This window comes from Lathyrus oleraceus, chromosome 7, assembly GCF_024323335.1.
Source record: "Lathyrus oleraceus cultivar Zhongwan6 chromosome 7, CAAS_Psat_ZW6_1.0, whole genome shotgun sequence".
Classification (NCBI taxonomy): Eukaryota; Viridiplantae; Streptophyta; class Magnoliopsida; order Fabales; family Fabaceae; genus Lathyrus; species Lathyrus oleraceus.
The window spans coordinates 391,924,693-391,944,544 of record NC_066585.1 but is presented as its reverse complement, the minus strand read 5'-3'; positions in this window follow the sequence as shown (position 1 = coordinate 391,944,544).

Here is a 19,852-nt window from a genome sequence, read left to right as displayed (position 1 = left end):
AGGGGACTTGGTTCTTCTGTTTTGACAGATGGTGCTAAGTGCCAAGGCTGAGAGTGGAGATGTATGAATGAGATTGGTTTGGAGCTGCAATTGATTTTTATGACAGGGTTACAAGGCAAGGCTTGGTTTTGCAAGTGAGCAAAAAGTTTTGGTTTGAGATAATGCTGTGTGCAGGTTTTGTTATGGCTATTTCATGACAGGTTTTCAAATGCCAAAGGGGTGGTCTTTAGCACCAGGTGTTTTCTGCTGTGAATGGTGGTATGATGCTGCTAGGCTTTTCATGACAGGAGATGCAGAATGGCCAAGTCAAGGTGACTGGTTGGCTTGCTGCTAGCAAGTTTGTTGGCAAGGCAAAGTTTTACACACAAGGCAAGACAAGGTTTGAAGGAAGTTTTTTTTTTGGTTTTGGACAGAAGATGTGGGATGCAACAATGTGATTTTAGTGAGAATGATTTCTGCCTATGATGGATGCTGGCTAGAAGCCTCATTCGACAGTAAATACCATGTAACCAGCTGCTATGTCATGTTGCAATGTGGCCAGGCAGGGATGTTTGTGCTTGACAGAAGGTTTTGCAAATGCCAATGCCAAGCCAATGCAGTTTTTTCTTTTTAGGATCAGTGAGCCATGGCCTGCTGTAGTGTTGGGACAGAAAAAATGCCAAGGGTTTTGGTTTTAAGCTTTGACCTCAAATTTTAAAAATGCAAGAAAAAGTGAATTTGAATGAATGAAACTCCATTGGTTTTTCTCTACTGTGCTGCTGCTATATCTTTTCTGTTGTTTTGGTTGCTAGTTCTGCAATGTCATTTGCTCCTTGCTTCCAATGCTGCTATTAGTGACAGAAAATCATGCCATGCCCTGCTGTTGGATAGTACAAATTAAGGTGTGGAAACATGGATCAATGGTTGCTTTGTACTCATTTTCCAAAATTCAAGTAAACAAACATGGCCATATGTACTATTGGAGTATGGCTGCACTACAAGGCCTCAAAAGTGACAGAAGAATGATCAAAAAATGCTGCACAATTGCTGTCCTCTTGAGGTACAAGGCAAGGCATGGACAAGTATGGTGCAATGGTACTTTTCTTGTAATTCAAGCAAACAAACAAGATTCACATGTTCTGCATAATTTGGCTTTGCAAACACACTTAAAATGACATTTATGAGCTTTCCCAATTGGCCAAATGCTGAAAAAATGTTTGAGTCAAAAAGTCAACTCTTGGTCAAACTTTGAATTTAAATGAAAAAGGTCCAAAAATGCCATTTTGATTGGTAAGGTTTTGGGTCATGAAATTTATATTTTTGGAAAGAGGATGAAAAATGTGGTTTGTAGGAAAAAACCCCACCAAATTTGGCCAAACGGTTTGGGAGATATGGCCCTTTGAAGTTCAAGATTTTCTGAAATCGATTCGATCATAACTTGCCAACCACACATGGGAATTGAGAGTTCTAGGACTTTTTGGAAATGGGAGAACAAGATCTTCAACTTTCATGTTGGGCAAAAATTCATTTGAGGCTTGTATCATGATGTAAGTTTGAGGACCAAAACTTTCCATTTTTGGTAAGTTTCAGTTACAGGCCCAGTTTCCGTTTTGGGAAATTTATGATCTGGCTTCAAATTCTTCCATGGTGGTGTTTGGCATGATGTATGATGACTATTTGGACATGAATGAACTCTCACAAACCAATTCCAATCATCCAATCACTGATTAAATGGACAGTTGACCAACAGTTGACTTTTAGGGTTTCTGACTGATTATGCCTTGACTGATGAATTCCAAACCCTAATTCCTTGAGATCTTGACTTCAAATGATGTCCCAAGTTGTATGAACTCTTGATTATTGACCATGATGCCCAAATTCCACAAGAATGACCACCATCCACTGCTTTGACTGACAGTTGACTTTTCTAGGGTTTTTGACTGTCTGGGCATGAACTGCTGACCTCTGAGCCCTTAACCCTTGACCAAAATACTTCAAATAGACCTCCAAACCATGAGAACTTGTTGGACAATCCCCAAGGCCTTGATTCAATGAGAAATTCCTTTGCTTGCTTGATTGACTGATCAGGAGATCAGTTTGACCTAATTCTTGATTGCTTGTTCTTGAGGCAACTGGGACAGTGCAAATGCTATGCAATGGATCATGATATGCTATGACCTAATATGAAAATGTATGTATAATGGTAGGTGCAAATTTGAGGTGCTACACAGTGTCGTTTGAAGTTATTCATCTTCATGTTCCCGGCAGTACAGATTCTTCCTCCAAATCCCTGTTAGCTCTATTATGGGGCATCCCCAGTAGAGTGCTGTTTGAGCCCTATCGTGGGGCATCCCCAGCAAGTTTGCTGTTTCGGATATTATTGTGGGGCAGCTCCCCTAGCAGAGTGTTTACTGAAGACTTCAACTTTCGCCTCTCCAGCAGAGCAGTCTTCATCTCCCCCCAGCATGGGTGCTTTTCTTGGAAGATTCAGTATTTGGAGGATCGACATCCCCGTAATCCGGCATTCCCTCAGATAGATCCCCCAGTGGAGTTGTTCGCGTAAGGAGCTTTATCAATGCCTATGTATCCTCATCAGAGATCTGGTTGCTTCTTGGTATCCCTGATTTCCAGCACAAGTTGTTGCGGCGCATCCGCCTGTATGTTGAACTCTGTTCACCGGTTGTGACTGACGATCCCTCCGAAAGCCTCCGGTGGCCTTCCTCCCCTGCAGGATCAGTGTTCCCTGATACCCCAGTCCCCAGTGGATTTTCTTTGCTCTCTGGTGGCTTTGGTTTGCTCTCCGGGTGGTTGATCCCCGGACCTACGTGTAGAGCATGTCTGTTTGTCAGCATTCATCATACATTTTAGGCATAATGCATACATGCATAATCATAGCATTCAGATACTCATGTTGCAGCTGTTGCCATGTACCTGTTGTTTGTTGCCTCCTGCTATTTGTTGATACAGATCTCTCCAGTAGATTTTCCCCTAGCAGATGTGGGTGTGTCTGATCTCTCCATGTAGAGCCAACCCCTTAAGCAGAAAGTGTATATCCTTTCCTGCCATTTCCCCACTGAGATACATCCTCGTGGATGACGGTTGCTTCCGTTCCCTCCCTAATGGGATGGGTTTTCCCTATTGAGTTCTTTCCTCATTAGGATGAGTCTTGTTTCAGTCTGCCTTTTTGGATCGATCCTAAACTGGCTCCCCGTCGACTGTTTCTTGTGCTTCCCTGGGGCATAAATGAATAGTTGCTCACTAACCGGCACTCATTCATCTTATCCTCAGCGGAATTTGTTGGCCTCTACCTACAAACCGGTAGCTGTAAGTCCTTTCTTTTCGGTCTTCTACCTACTACCCGGTAGTTGTAAATCCTTTCTCTCACTCTGTCTCTCAGCAGACTGTTTGGTGGCCTCTACCTACAAACCGGTAGTTGTAAGTCCTATCTTTGTGGTTTTCTACCCACTAGCTGGTAGTTGTAAAATCCCACATTATCCCCTTGGTGGAGTTAACCCTTTGTGCTTATCCCGATGATGACTGGTTACTTTTCCATTGGCTTCTACCTACAAACCGGTAGCTGTAAGTCCTATCTTTGTGGTTTTCTACCCACTAGCTGGTAGTTGTAAAATCCCACATTCCTCCCCTTGGTGGAGTTAACCCTTTGTGCTCATCCTATTGATGACTGGTTACTTTTCCGTGGTTTTCTACCTACAAACCGGTAGATGTAATCCCCTCTTTGTGGTATTGATACTCTTTTCCCCTTTGGATACTTGCCTTGATCAAGCAGTATTGTTCCCATTGGGTCTTCCCCTTCTTTTTGGATATTTGCTCCGAGTTAGCAACGTTATCCTCCTTTGATTGGTCATCTTTTGCATACCTAGCCTGGTACCCTGATGCCTTTCTTTTCGGTCGTTTATCCATTTAACAACCAACAACCCGGTTATGGATAATCTTCCATGCGAGGTTATTATCTACGTTTCGACGGCTATAGATAATATATCTCATGCACTCTTTGGTCAATCCTTCGATTGTTATCTCCAGTAGAGTAAGATTCGATTCCTTGTGGAATCGGATGTTCATCCTTTAACAAGTTTGCCTTCGCTCTCTTCAGGATGATGTCGGTCGATTATTCATTTAACAACCTACAACCCGGTAATGGATAATCTTCCATGCGAGTGTATTATCTACGTTTTGACGGCTATAGATAACATGACTTATGTTTTTCCGGTATTCAGACCGAAGAAGTTTCCGACGATCAGGTCGATGTACTTATGTTTTTTCCGGTATTCAGACCGAAGAAGTTTCCGACGATCAGGTCGATGTACTTATGTTTTTCCGGTATTCAGACCGAAGAAGTTTCCGACGATCAGGTCGATGTACTTATGTTTTTTCCGGTATTCAGACCGAAGAAGTTTCCGACGATCAGGTCGATGTACTTATGTTTTGCCGGTATTCAGACCGAAGAAGTTTCCGACGATCAGGTCGATGTACTTATGTTTTTTCCGGTATTCAGACCGAAGAAGTTTCCGACGATCAGGTCAATGTACTTATGTTTTGCCGGTATTAAGACCGAAGAAGTTTCCGACGATCAGGTCGATGTACTTATGTTTTTCCGGTATTCAGACCGAAGAAGTTTCCGACGATCAGGTCGATGTACTTATGTTTTTCCGGTATTCAGACCGAAGAAGTTTCCGACAATCAGGTCGATGTACTTATGTTTTTTCCGGTATTCAGACCGAAGAAGTTTCCGACGATCAGGTCGATGTACTTATGTTTTGCCGGTATTCAGACCGAAGAAGTTTCCGACGATCAGGTCGATGTACTTATGTTTTTCCGGTATTCAGACCGAAGAAGTTTCCGACGATCAGGTCGATGTACTTATGTTTTTCCGGTATTCAGACCGAAGAAGTTTCCGACGATCAGGTCGATGTACTTATGTTTTTCCGGTATTCAGACCGAAGAAGTTTCCGACGATCAGGTCGATGTACTTATGTTTTTCCGGTATTCAGACCGAAGAAGTTTCCGACGATCAGGTCGATGTACTTACGGCGCTCAGGCCTTGGTTATCCCTGTGTTACCATTTTATTTTGGTATCCAGGTCGACGTTTCTGTTTCGGTATTCAGGCCGATTTCTTTGTCCGTTGTAGACGGATTTTTCTTTCAAGACTGTTTCTTTGCCGATCCTGACAGGCATTCTTGTATTATATCCAGTCGGTGCAAATTTCTACGGTTCTTAGTATTCAATCTCTGTTTACCTTGAAAGTCTGACAGCCATTGCTATCATCCATTCGGGTTCCCAGCTGATTGAATAGGGGCAGCTGTAGCACCTCAAATTTGCACCTATCATTGTACATACATTCTCATATTAGGTCATAGCATATCATGGTCCATTTGCATAGCATTGCATTGTCCCAGTTGCCTCAAGTGCAAGCAAATCAAGAAATTAGGTCAAACTGATCAGGAGATCAGTCAACCAAGCAAGCAAGGGTGTTTCTCAAGGAGCCAAGGTCCTAGGGTTTGTCCAACATGTTCACATGACTTGAGGATCCATTTGAAGTGTTTAGGTCAAAGATTGGAGGCTCAGAGGTCATCAGTCCATGCACAGTCAGTCAGAAACCCTAGAAAAGTCAAACTTGGTCAACTGTGGTTGATTTTATGGTTTTGATGGATGGATTTGGTTTGAGAGAGCTTATTCATGTCCCAATAGGCCTCATATATCATGGCAAACAATATCATTGAAGAATTTGAAGCGAAATCAGAAATTTCCAAAAATAGAAACTGGACCTGTAATTTTAACTGCCAAAAATGGAAACTTCTTGATCTTAAACTTACATCATGATACAAGCTTAAAATGAATTTTTGCCCAACATGAAAGTTGAAGATCTTGTTCTCCCATTTTCAAAAAGTCCAAGAACTCTCAATTCCCATGTATGGTTGGCAAGATATGATCAATTCATTTTCACAATTTCTTGAACTTCAAAAGGCCATATCTCATGAACCATTTGGCCAAATTTGATGGGGTTTTTTCCTACAAGTCCTATTTAATCCCCTCTTTCCAAAAATGCATTCATCATTCATCAAAACCTCACCATGCAAAATGGCATTTTTGGACTTGTCTTATTTAAATTCAAGTGTGGAGAAAAGTTGACTTTTTTGATTTAGCAATTTTTACTCATTTGGCCATTTGGGATTTGTTTGAAATGTTATTTGACACTTGTTTGAGGCCCAAACTCGGCCAGAATGCACACCCCATGTGCAAGTGGATGAAAACTTAGCAATTGGCAAAACCACTTCATTTGTGATAAACATGATTAGCACCTCATTAACCAATGCTAAACAGAAGTATATAACTTCATTTTCTGTCCATTCAACCCTAGCTAGCAGCCTTTACACGACAGAGTTCTCTCTTCTCTCAAAATTTCCATTTTCACATCTTTGCAATTTCTGAGCAAAAACTCCATAGAACCACGAGTAACCTTGTTTGTTTCATCATCTGGCCATCATTGAGAGTTGTTTTGAAGCACCATTCATCAACTGTATAGCAGCCTCGAGTTCTGTTTTTCAAAGAACCCTTCAATGGTGAAAATCGATTTGGACATTTCAAGGCCTTGCTGAGCTAGATTGCTTCAAGTATACATCAACATCAACCATCAGGAGCACCTATTCGAGCTTGCATCATCCAAATAACCACTGATTCGCCATTTGCTTCAAATCCAAGTAAGATTTCGACCCTCTCTATTTCAAAATCATGAGATGTTTCTGGTAGGTCTTTTGATGCTGATTCCATTGAACTTTGTCTCACTTAAAATGGTTGTGTTATACATGAGAAATCTGGATTTTATTTTTTGTGCTCAAATATGTTTTTAGTCGATTTGCTTTGATGATGATGATTTCATGAAAACTATGGCTGGATTATGCATGTGCCTGCTTCACTTGTTCGAATGGTGTGTTTAATTGTTGTTTCTGGGCATGTTGAAAATTTCGATTGATGGTTGATGATGAAGCTGCACTGTTGCTTTATAAACCCTAATTATTTTCCAGAAAACTTGACTGTTCACGTGTGCATGTTGGTTGAGTACTGTTCCATTCCATAACAACCAATCAGAACATTTTGTTCTGCCCTCCCTGTGCGCACCGTTTTGATTAGTGAGGTTGTTAATTACCATTGTGCCACTCGGTCAACATGTTGACTTACCATTCCATGTTATTTTGTTCTTTTATTCCAAATTGATTACTCAACTTACAAAATTCATAACATCTTCAATTCAATTCCAAATTTCATGAAATTTTTTGCATCATGTCCTATTTGATGTCTACTATTTTATCATGATTTTTAATGATTTTTTGGATGGCTGGATTTTTAATGGCATTAGAGTTCTTGACATGTATGCATATTTGATACCTTTTGCCAATCCCTTTGTGAAATGATGATGAGGCATCCATTTGATCTGAAATTTTTTGTGGTTAATCTACACTCATTCATGTTTGTTTTGATGTAGAGTTCTTGATTTTATCTTATTTGGTTGTTAAGATATGAATTTTTGAAGTAGGGTGTGACAATTTGTGTCACACCATTGATATGCAATTTCATGATTTTTGTTGACATGCTTCCTGGCTTCCAATTAATGTGAAATTTTGCATGAACCTTCTCTCATATGTCTAGTTTGTGTGTGAATTTTCTTGGATTTAATTATGCCATTTCCTATTTGTTTGAGATTTTTCTTCCCTGTCTAGTCAAATGTTGACTTTGTGTGATACATCTTGCCATTCCATTTGTGAAATTCTCATACTTTATTGGATGATCATGCAATTTTGCATGTGCATACTAGACATCTTAGGCTTTGCATTAGTTTTGATCCCATTCATTTCTCATCTGTTGTCATTGAGTTATGATTTTTTGAAGTTGATACATGTTTGTTTGATTTCTTTGTGCATGCTTGAAATTGCTTTGACTTTCTGATTTTCATTGACTGCCTTCCACTTGTCCAAATGTGATGAAATTTGACATGCTTACCTTGCTATGTGTTAGGATTGTTCATGATTTATTTGGTGATTTTTGGAAATGTTTGAGTTGACTTTTGATGCAAGTCTTTCTGTTGACTCCTATGAGCTTCTGTTTGCCATGCTTTGATTTAATTTGTTCATGAAATGATGATTGTAATTCATATGAATGTGAACCCAATTGGGATTGTTTCTTGATTGATTAAACATGATTTTGAATGCTTGCCCTTTGCTGTTTTGACTTTTTCATTCTCTTTTGACCCTAGGCTTGCCCTAGTGGTCCTGTTACTCACTTTTGAGCTTGTGTTTTCAGGTTGACCAACAAGTGACCAATGAGGCCAATTCTTTTTGATTGAGATTGCTTGAATATCATTGTCTAACTTGTTGTTTTGTAGGTGGCTTGGCTCACAAGCATTAAGCCTTGTGCCTTGCACATTCATTTGCTTCTGACTAACTGTTAATGTCTGTTTCCTTTTGCTTTGATTTGAGTTGCATACTAACATCTGCTTGACTATTTCAGGTGCTTTTAGTTGCTTGGTTCCTTGTGAACTTTTTGCTTTGCTTTGCTTGTATAAGTAATTTGCATTGAGGTATATCCCTTAATCTTCATGTAGTCTGGAAGACCTGGCCTGTTACTTGGCCAGGCAACTGTCTGAAGTCCTCCTTAAGAGGCAATGTTTGTGTATGTTTAATTTGTCCCTGTACATATGAAAAGTCCTCCTAAGTGAAGAGGCAATTGGCAGAACTCAAGGGATAAGCAACCTATCCCCTGCTAGTCTGTGTGTCACTCACATTGCTCACACTGCCTGTGTTGATGCATAGTGGGTAAAAGCCCAAGATCTATAGACTCCAATTTGTGGATAGAGTTCCTCCATTCTGAACTCCCACACATTCTGATATTGAAATGCTCTCCCTGGCCAGGGATAAGAGCAATGAGGCACACCCCTCATCTCCTTTCATCTGCTTCACCTTGGCTCTCAATGTCAAGGTTAAGAGCACCTACTACCCAGTTCCAGAGGTTTGTTTGTTGAGGTTGATATGACCCCTCGACTAAAACCTAACCCTTGTGTGAGCCCATTGTGTGTATATAGTGTGTGCTACCTGTGCTTGTATGTTTGTTTGACTTGCTTCCTGTGCAAGTTAGGTTTAGTTTAGACTAATCCTTGTTTGCTTTCGCCCTCGTTGCGATCCTTTCTCTCGCCCTCGTTGCGATCGAGCCTTTTCCTTTCTCTCGCCCCCGTTGCGATCGAGCCTTTTCCTTTCTCTCGCCCTCGTTGCGATCGAGCCTTTTCCTTTCTCTCGCCCTCGTTGCGATCGAGCCTTTTCCTTTCTCTCGCCCTCGTTGCGATCGAGACTTTCCCTTTATCTTGCCCTAGTTGCAATCGAGACCTTTGTCCCTCCGTAGCCGAACTACGGCAACTCTGATTCTCATGTCCAGATGAGATACGTAGGCACGAGATGCGATGTCTTGTCGAGTTTGACTAAAAACTAACACTATTCTTTTCTCTCGCCCTCGTTGCGATTGAGACCTCCCCTTTCTCTTGCCCTAGTTGCAATCGAGACCCTTGCTTCCTATGCAAGGTAGGTTTGGTGTGGCTTGCTTCCTGTGCAAGCCATGCTTAGGATAGGTTGGCCCTTGTGCCAGTTAGCTAGAAACCTTAACTTAGGGACGATTTTGCATGACAACATCTAGGCTCGAGTCGTAGTCTCCCTAGTGTTGTGTCTCCCTCTGTTATCTGGTTAGGCTAGTCCTTTTTCCCTGCGTAGGGGAACTACGTCGCCCTGATCCTCATACCAGATGAGGTACGTAGGCAGGAGATGAGCTGATCTCTCCGGGCGCCTTTTTTTCTTTTTTTGTGTGTGTTGTTTGACAGTTGCTAGGCTCGAGTGCCTGACTCCTTAGTCATTTGTTGTCTGTTTGTTTGAGTGTGTGCTTGACAGTTATAGGCTCGAGTCCCCGACTCCCTATTAACTTGTTGTGTTGTTGTGTGCTTGGAAGCTGATATAAGACCATCGAGTGGCATTCGGGTTCCAGTGTGTGTGCGTTTTGGTTCGGATGCTGATGTAAGTCCAATGATTGGCATTCAGGCTCCATGTTTGCCTTTGCCTGTGTTTGTTTGTGTGCGTGTCAGCCGAGCTACGAATGCTCTGATTCTTCTCTCGTCCGAGAAGATACGTATGCATAGGATGCGACATCCTAGCGAGCATGTGTCGTTTCCCCGGTCCGAACTACTTCGACTCTGATGTCTATGCCTGATAGACTAAGTAGGCCCAGGATGCAATATCCTGCCGAGTCAGTTTCAGTCAGTTTCTTTTGTCTCCTTCAGCCAGTGTGTGTGTGTTTGAGCAGTGTTTAGCAACCAATATTCCTTCCTTTTGTGCGTGGATCCCGTAGAGTACTACGGATGCGTAGGGGTGCTAATACCTTCCCTTCGCATAACCGACTCCCGAACCCATCCTCTTTGGTCGCGAGACCATGTTTTTTCCTAGGTTTACTCTGAGCGTTTCCTTTCCCTCTTTTGGGATAAATAACGCACGGTGGCGGCTCTGTTGTTTCTTCTTTTCCCGCCGGTTTTTCGCGTAATGCGACAAGGCTACAACTTGAAAACTGTTGGGGGACTAGAGGAATTCCATATTGTCGCATTACACGAAAAACCGGCGGGAAACAAGAACAACAGAGCCGCCACCGTGCGTTATTTATCCCAAAAGAGGGAAAGGAAACGCTCAGAGTAAACCTGGAAAAGACATGGTCTCGCGACCAAAGAGAATGGGATCGGGAGTAGGTTATGCGAAGGGAAGGTATTAGCATCCCTACGCATCTGTCGTACTCGACGGGATCCACGCACAAAAGGAAGGAATATGGTTGCTAAAACACTGCTCAAACAAACATCTACACAGGCTGAAAGAAACACAAGAAAACAAACAAGACTGACTCGGCAGGATATCGCATCCTGGGCCTACTTAGTCTATTAGGCATAGACATCAGAGTCGAAGTAGTTCGGACTAGGGGAAAACACATGCTCGCTAGGATGTCGCATCCTATGCATACGTATCTTCTTGGACTAAGAAGAATCAGAGCATCCGTAGCTCGGCTAACGCACGCAAGACAAAACAACACAGGAAATCGACTGCCAATCGCTGGACTTACGTCAAACTCCACGCAAAAACAGGCAAACCTGGAATCCGAATGCCAATCGTTGGACTTACATCAGACTCCGAACCAAACACACTCACACTGGAAACCAAATGCCAATCGCTAGACTTACATCGGACTCCAAGCACACAACAAGAGGATACGGAATGCCAATCGCTGGGCTTACATCCATCTCCTAACACACACAAAGATAAAACAAAAGGGCGCCCGGAGAGATCAGCTTATCTCCTGCCTACGTACCTCATTTGGTATGAGGATCAGGGCGACGTAGTTCCCCTACGAAGGGATAAAGGACTAGCCTAACCAGATAACAAAGGGAGATACAACTAGGGAGACTACGACTCGAGCCTAGATGTTATCATGCAAATCATCCCTAAGTCAAGGTTGTTATCTAACTTGCACAGGAAGCAAGCTAACCCTAACATGACTTGCACAGGGAGCAAGCCAAACTAACCCTAACTTGCACTGGAAGCAAGCTAAACTAAAAAACACAAACACACAAGCACAAATAGCACACACTATATGCAATCAGTTGGCTCAAACAAGGGTTAGGCCTTAGTCAAGGGGTCATGTCAACCTCGACAAACAAGCCACTGGAATGGGGTGTGATTTGCTCTTAACCCTAACATTGAGAGTTGGGGTGAAGCAGATGAATGGGAAGTGAAGATGAGACTTCACAGCTCTTATCCCTGGCCTGGGAGAGCTTTAGACAATGAAGTGTGGGTTCAGAAAGTGTGAACCCTTCTACACTTATGACACTGACTCAACTGTACAACTGTACAAGGATCTTGGGTTAATGTCCACAAGGCATCAACATGTGATGTGAGCCAAGGGACGACTCAACAGAATAGCAGGAGATGGATTGCACATCTCTTGTGTCTGCCAATTGCCTTATCAAAGGTCTTTACCTGCTTTGGGGACAAAAACAAACAAGCACAAACATTGCCTCTTAAGGAGGACTTCAGACAGGTGCCTGGCCAAGTAACAGGCCAGGTCTTCCAGACTACATGGAGAAGAGATCATTATACCGCAAGGCTCAAGCTAGCAAGCAAAGAAAACACAAGTTCACAAGTGAACTATAACAACTAAGGTACCTGAAATCAATCCAATATAATCAGTACTCAGCTCAAACAATAAGCAAACAGACAATGGTCAACAGTTAACCATACAGTCAAACAACAGTCAATGCACAAAGGTGAGAGCACAAACCACTAGTACAAGACTAGGGTGAAAATGATAGCAAAAAACCAAAACAGAACATGAAACTTATCCAAAATCAAGATCAATCAATTAGGAAGCAAACCCAAGTGGTTTCATGTTCATAACATCAATCAATATCATTTCATGAAGTAAAGAGTATAAAACATGCAATTTAGAACCTCAAAGAAGCAAACAGAAAGATTCAACTCAAATCAATTCACAAACATTTCAATAAATCCCCAAAAAATTCATGGTCAAACAGCATTCATAACATGACAATCATACCAAATTTCAAGTTATTTGGACCTAGGGAAGCAAGTCAATTGAATTCATAAAGTCAAGCCAAGTTCAAACAAGCTCATACAAGGCATCAAAACATGCATCCACTTCAAGCAATCATAAAACAGAGATCAAGCATGATAAATGAATGAAATCAAAGCCATGGCAAACTTCAAGATGTCTATAATACACATGCCAAATTTCAAGTCCATCCAATTATGCATGAGGATTTCACAAATCATATAAAATCATGTATCACAAGAAGTCAACAATTGGTCAATCAGGGGAGAAAATATCAATCATATTGGAAATGCACTCAAAAATTCCATAAAAAATTCACAAGCATTCTCAACATTCATAAGTATCAACATAAAAATATTCAGGTCATTTGGAGTTCAATAGGAATGGTAACAAAAATCATCAAATTGGACAAGAATGGTGTGACACAAATTGTCACACCTCTATTCAAAAAATCATATCTCATCAACCAGCAATGATAAAATCACAAACTCTATACCAAAAAAACCCTAAAGGTGTCTAGATTAAGCACAAAAAATTTCAGCCTCACTGGATTAAACATCATCATTTCACAAGCAAAATGGCATGGAAGGTAAAAATTGGACACACATGAACAAACCCTAGGCAATTTAAAAATCCACACGTGCACAAATTCTGGAAAAATCACCATAAAATACTAGAGATCATGAGGAACAAGGTGCAAAAAATCCCATCTCATTTGGGCAAATATTCGTTGCCTTATGATTTTTGAAAGATCAGCATATCAAATGATATAAAATTTGAGAAAGAAAATGAAATTATGGAAATTAAAAGAAATAATGGCAAACTTGTAAATAACTGGAAGTCTGGCCGGGTCCAAAACGCCGCATTTCATTAATTGAAACGCAGGCTCAATCAGCGCATGGCAAGTGGCCCAATACATGCGAAGGAAACAGCAAAATGCATGCAGAACGCGTTTGAATGGATCAAAATATTTCTGGACAACGGAACCCTAGTGTTCAAACTCATATTCATCGCGTTCATCCAAATTTCCAGGCTATGAACAAATTCCACAGAAATCAACAAATGATACACCATTGTGTTCGTCTTCTCAAGCACAACAACAATCCAACATTGGTTAATCCTAATTCATGCTAATATGGAAGAATCGAACAAAATAACATTCAACCATCAAACTTCATTTCAACATATCTCTCTTAATACTCAATGAAAATCAAAACCATAAAGTTTAGTGAACTCATGGATGCAAGATCTATCAAATACATAGCACAATTTCATGAATGGTGGATTTCGAAATTTGACCTTTGAAGAATTGCAGAACTGGAAACGTGTCTTTCTGGCTTGGAAATGTGCAAACAGAAGCTCTATGGTGCTCCAGTTGATGAAAGGATAATGGATTGTGGCTCAAAGATGTTGGATGTAGCTCAAACAAGCAGCTGCCATGGATGATGTTCAATGTAGCAGTTCCAGATTTGGCATCAACAGTGATGAATTTATGCTTTAATCCAGCTCCAATAGGCTTGTGTATGTTGGAACAACAAAGATTAATACCAGTTCTATGAAGATTTTTCCAAAAAAAGAAGGGAAAAAGTTGAGAGCAAGAGTGGAATTCGATCTAGATCTGAGTAGAAAATGAAATGCTAATGTGTTTTCTGTTAGAATTATGCATATATACTAGCTGTTAATGACCTTTTCTAAACCAGATTAAGCCAAGCCAAAATAATTAATGAAATGAGTGTTTTGTGCAAATTGCTAAATCACCCTCATGTGCATGGGGTGCATGCTACAGTGCATGAAAATGGGCCTAAGCAAACTCCAAACATCATTTTTAATCAAATGCCATTGGTAGAAAGTGTAGAAAATGCTTATTTTTCAAATGGACTTTTTTCCTTCCAAATATTCAAATTAATTCACTTTGAAAATGCCAATTTTGTATGATGATTTTTGATGAAATATGATGAAATATGATGAAATATTCAAATGTGACTTGTAGCAAAAAACCTCACTCAATTTGGCCAAATGGTTCAAGAGTTATGCCTCCTTGAAGTTCAAGTTTTCTTGATAATGATTTGATCATAACTTGCCAACCACAAATGAGAAATGGATGTTCTTGGACTTTTTGGAAAGGTGAGAGCAAGATACTCAACTTTCATGTTGGACAAAATTTCATTTGAAGCTTGTATGATAATGTAAATTTGAGGAGAAGAACTTTCCATTTTTGGCAGTTTCCAATTACAGGTCACTTACTATTTTTGGCAAGTTTTCATCTGACCTCGAATTCTTCAATCTTGATCTTTGAAATGTCAAATGAGACTTGTATGGACATGAATGAAGCCTTTCAAACCATCTCCCACCTTCAAATCCTTGATTTCAGGCACAGTTGACCACAGTTGACTTTCTAGGGTTTCTGGTGGATTGAACAATGACTGATGACTTCTGAGCACCCAATATTTGACCAAACCACTCCAAAAGGACCCCTAGGTCATGTGAACATGTTAAACCAACCCTAGGGCTTTTCTTCCTTGAGAAATGCACTTGCTTGCTTGTTTGACTGATCCTCCTAACCAGTTGACCTAATCTTGTCTAATGGCTTGCACTTGGGCAAAGGACAATGCAATGCTATGCAGTGGACAATGTAATGTTAATGACCTAATGATGAAAATGTATGTACAAAATGGAAGGTGCAAATTTGAGGTGCTACAACTGCCCCTATTCAATCAGCTGGGAACCTGAACGGATGAGAGCAACGGCTGTCAGACTTTCAAGGTACACAGGGATTGAATACCAAAGAACCGTAGAAATTTGCACTCTGCGGGATATGATACAAAGAAAAGCCAAGCCATTTACCGATGACAGCTGCACGATAACTTCAGGAAAGCGAAACCATTTACCGATGGCTAAATACTGGAAACTTGATATTTACCGATATCAACTTCAGCGAGACCATTTACCGATGGCTGCTGGGAAACACCTTGATATTAAAAGGAAGCAAGACCATTTACCGATGGTGGCTTCAAAGCAACTTGATATTTACCGATATCAACTTCAGCAAAACCATTTACCGATGGCTGCCTCAACTGGGGACTCGATATTTACTGATATCGAAGAAAACGGGGCCAGTTACCGATGGCGGCTAAACTGGGCATTCGATATTTACCGATATCGAAACAAACAGGGCCATTTACCGATGGCATCTCCACCCGGGGAGGAAAAATATTTTCGCAAATGGAATCAGACAAGACGTTTACTGACGACTCCTGGGGATTCTTTAATCTTATCAACAAGAAATACACACGATCAGACATTACCGATGACTGGGATGAGCCTCGATGTTTACCGACATCGAAAGATGATGTTTACCGACATCCAAAAATGACCAGACATTTACCGATGACTGGGGTGAGACTCGATATTTACCGACACCAACGGAAAAGTGAGCACTTTACTAGGGAAAGAAAAACGAATACTTGCAACTGGAAACCAGAAACGACGTTTACCGACGTCTCTACTAGGGATCTCTAGCTGGGGAATTATCAGACATTTACCGATGACTGGGAGGAGACTCAATGTTGACCGACATCGAAAGATGATGTTTACCGACATCCAAAAAATGACCAGACATTTACCGATGATTGGGGTGAGACTCGATGTTTACCGACACCGGAACAATGGTGTTTACCGACACCGAAGAAAGAACACACGCGGGTGCTGACATGACACTTACCGATATCACAAGAATGACATCTTAAATACGTCGAGGCAAGGCTGACCACTTGCTGGAGATCTCACTGGTGAGAAACAATCCGTTCGCGGACGGGTGAGGAAATAAACCTCTCTGGGGAATATCAATTCTGAATGCTGTCAGGAGCAACTGTAGCAGACGTGCTGTACCGATGTTGAATAAATGATCCGCCTCTGCCGGGGATACGGTCTGATTGGGTTAACACATGAATGCATATGTTTGAATTTTTCTATGGCGTAATGCTCTATATTGAAATGGAAATGCTACGCATTTTGAGGATGCAATGATCACTATATGCAAAATGCAAAGGATGAACACTCTGCCGGGGAGCCAAAACTGATCAAATACTCCAACTCTGCGGGGAGACTCTGTTGAGGAGTACTCTGCGGGAAAAGCACCGACTTCTCACTCGTGCTGGAGGAATAACACTGCTGCTGGGGAAAGGATAAACTCCGCTGGGGACATCATTCAGGACCCAATCCACTCGGGGACTCAGCTTGGGGGAAAAACCAATACAACTCGCTGAGGACGAACCAAAGTGACTGTGGTGAGGAGTAAACCAAGCAACTCGCTGGGGAGTAATAAGGCGACTTGCTAGGGACAACCTGGTGACCTCACTGGGGGGAGCCAACCAATCCACAAGTAGGAAAAACTCTGCTTTGGGAAATAAATGCTACTCTGTTGGGGACGACCCATCCAATCCACAGATAGGATAACTGCTGGAGATAAATTTCATTGAACCCGCTCCCCTCGAGGAGGAACTCGGCAAATACAGGCCTGCTGCGGAAAGGATATCCTTAAATTTGCTGGGGAATAGAAGGCACTATCCACAGACGTCTCCGCAGGGGAACATAGCTCTGATAGCTTCCATACTTGCTTGGGGAAATACCTGCTGGGGAAACATTCACAGATGCCCACCTGCAAAACAACACAACAAAATTTCCCCAGGGGATACATGGACAAGATACGCTCAAGTGTCCTCAACATTCAAAATGATTTTCAAGTGTTTTGTCTTTCTGCACGTTATTGTTTAGCCTTCATGTTCTTATATGCAATGCTTATCAAAAATTCGGACGTTTTTGCAAACAAAACAGTAAAAATAAAAACAAGAGAGCTATTTATCTGAATAACGACTTTTATTGATTGAAAATGTGCCTGAAAAGGCAAATACATTGGGAAACAATTCCTAGAAAGAGGTAATTGCGCACAAAAGGAAAATAAACTATCCTAATGGCAATGTGAACACGACATCCACTATTTCCCAACTCTGTTATAACTCACAGATCATCAGTTTTTCTCCCAACTCCTTGCTTTCTGAGAAGAATGACTGAACCGATCACATCTTTCGAGATGGCAGACGACGAAGCGTGATATGAAGTACAAATAACTCAGATTGTAGTCTTCGCTCTAATCCCTCTTTTGCCTGGATCGCCCTTTCGGATTTTCAATCCACCGGGATACCCATTTTTGCCTAAGCCGCCCTTGCGGGTTTTCGACTTACCGAGTGTACAATTTTGTTTCATTTTTATCCCTAATTTTTGCCCGAACCTTTTCTTTCTGTTTTTTGGTTCGCCGGGATGCCCTTTTTTGCCTAGACTCTTTTGTTCTTTTTGTCCAGCGGGTCAATTTATGCGAAGTATTTTTTGACTACATATGAGTTAACAGGGGACGGAAAATCTTCACCATCCATAGTTGTAAGCATCAAGGCTCCACCGGAGAAAACCTTCTTCACAACATATGGACCTTCATAATTAGGAGTCCACTTGCCCCTGTTATCTGTACCGGGAGGGAGGATCCTCTTCAAAACTAGATCACCAGTTTGATAGCTCCGAGGACGCACTTTCTGATCAAAGGCTCGCTTCATCCTTCTCTGATATAACTGCCCATGGCACACAACTGCTAGCCGTCTCTCTTCAATAAGTCTCAACTCATTAAACCTTGTCTGAATCCACTCGGCTTCGTCTAGCTTGACATCCAACAAAACTCTCAGAGAAGGGATCTCCACTTCGACTGGTAGGACTGCTTCCATACCATACACAAGGGAATAAGGGGTTGCCCCGGTCGACGTACGTACTGAGGTACGGTACCCATGCAAAGCGAAAGGCAACATTTCATGCCAATCCTTGTACGTTACGACCATCTTCTGCACAATCTTCTTGATATTCTTGTTAGCCGCCTCTACAGCACCATTCATCTTTGGTCTGTAAGGAGAAGAATTGTGATGTTCAATTTTGAAATCTTCACAAAGCTCTTTCATCATCTTGTTGTTGAGATTCGAACCATTGTCAGTGATGATTATCTCAGGAACTCCATAACGACAAATGATTTCCTTCTTGATGAAACGGGCAACCACTTGTTTGGTAACATTAGCATAGGAAGCTGCTTCCACCCACTTGGTGAAGTAGTCAATCGCAACCAGGATGAAGCGATGTCCATTCGAAGCAGTAGGCTCAATCTTCCTAATCATATCAATGCCCCACATGGCAAACGGCCAAGGCGAGTTCATGACATTCAAAGGACTTGGTGGTACATGCACCTTATCAGCATAAATTTGACACTTATGGCACTTCCGAGCGTACTTGAAGCAATCGGATTCCATAGTCATCCAGTAACAACCGGCTCTCAACAATTTCTTCGACATTGCATGACCACCAGCATGGGTACCAAACGAACCTTCATGCACTTCTTGCATCAACATGTCTGCTTCGTGTCTATCCACGCATCTGAGCAAGACCATGTCGAAGTTTCTCTTGTACAACACATCATCCTGATTCAAATAAAAGCTTCCAGCTAGCCTTCTCAGGGTTTTCTTCTCATTCTTCGACGCACCTTCAGGATACTCCTGAGTCTTGAGGAAGTTCTTGATATCATAATACCAAGGTTTCTCATCAATCACAACAGACTCGGCTGCAAACACATACGCAGGCCTCTCGAGTCGATTCACCGTAACATGTGGCACATGATTCCACCAATGAACTTTGATCATGGAAGATAAAGTAGCCAAGGCATCAGCCATCTGATTCTCATCCCGGGGGACATGATACAACCTCACCTTCTTGAAGAACGTCAGTATTCTTCTGGTGTAATCTCTATACGGAATCAAATGCGGCTGGTTCGTATTCCAATCTCTATTAACCTGATTGATCACTAGAGCGAAATCTCCATAAATGTCAAGCGTTTTGATTCTCAGATCAATGGCTTCTTCTATCCCCATGATACAAGCCTCGTACTCAGCTTCGTTGTTGGTGACATCAAAAGTCAATCTAGCAGAGAAAGGTATATGTGCACCTTTGGGATTAATCAATACTGCCCCAACACCGTTACCGTTCATATTCACAGCCCCATCAAACATCAGTGTCCACTTGTCATCAGGATCCGGTCCTTCCTCGACAAGAGGCTCTTCGCAATCTTTCATCTTAAGATACATGATGTCTTCATCAGGGAATTCAAACATCATAGGCTGATAATCATCAATTGGT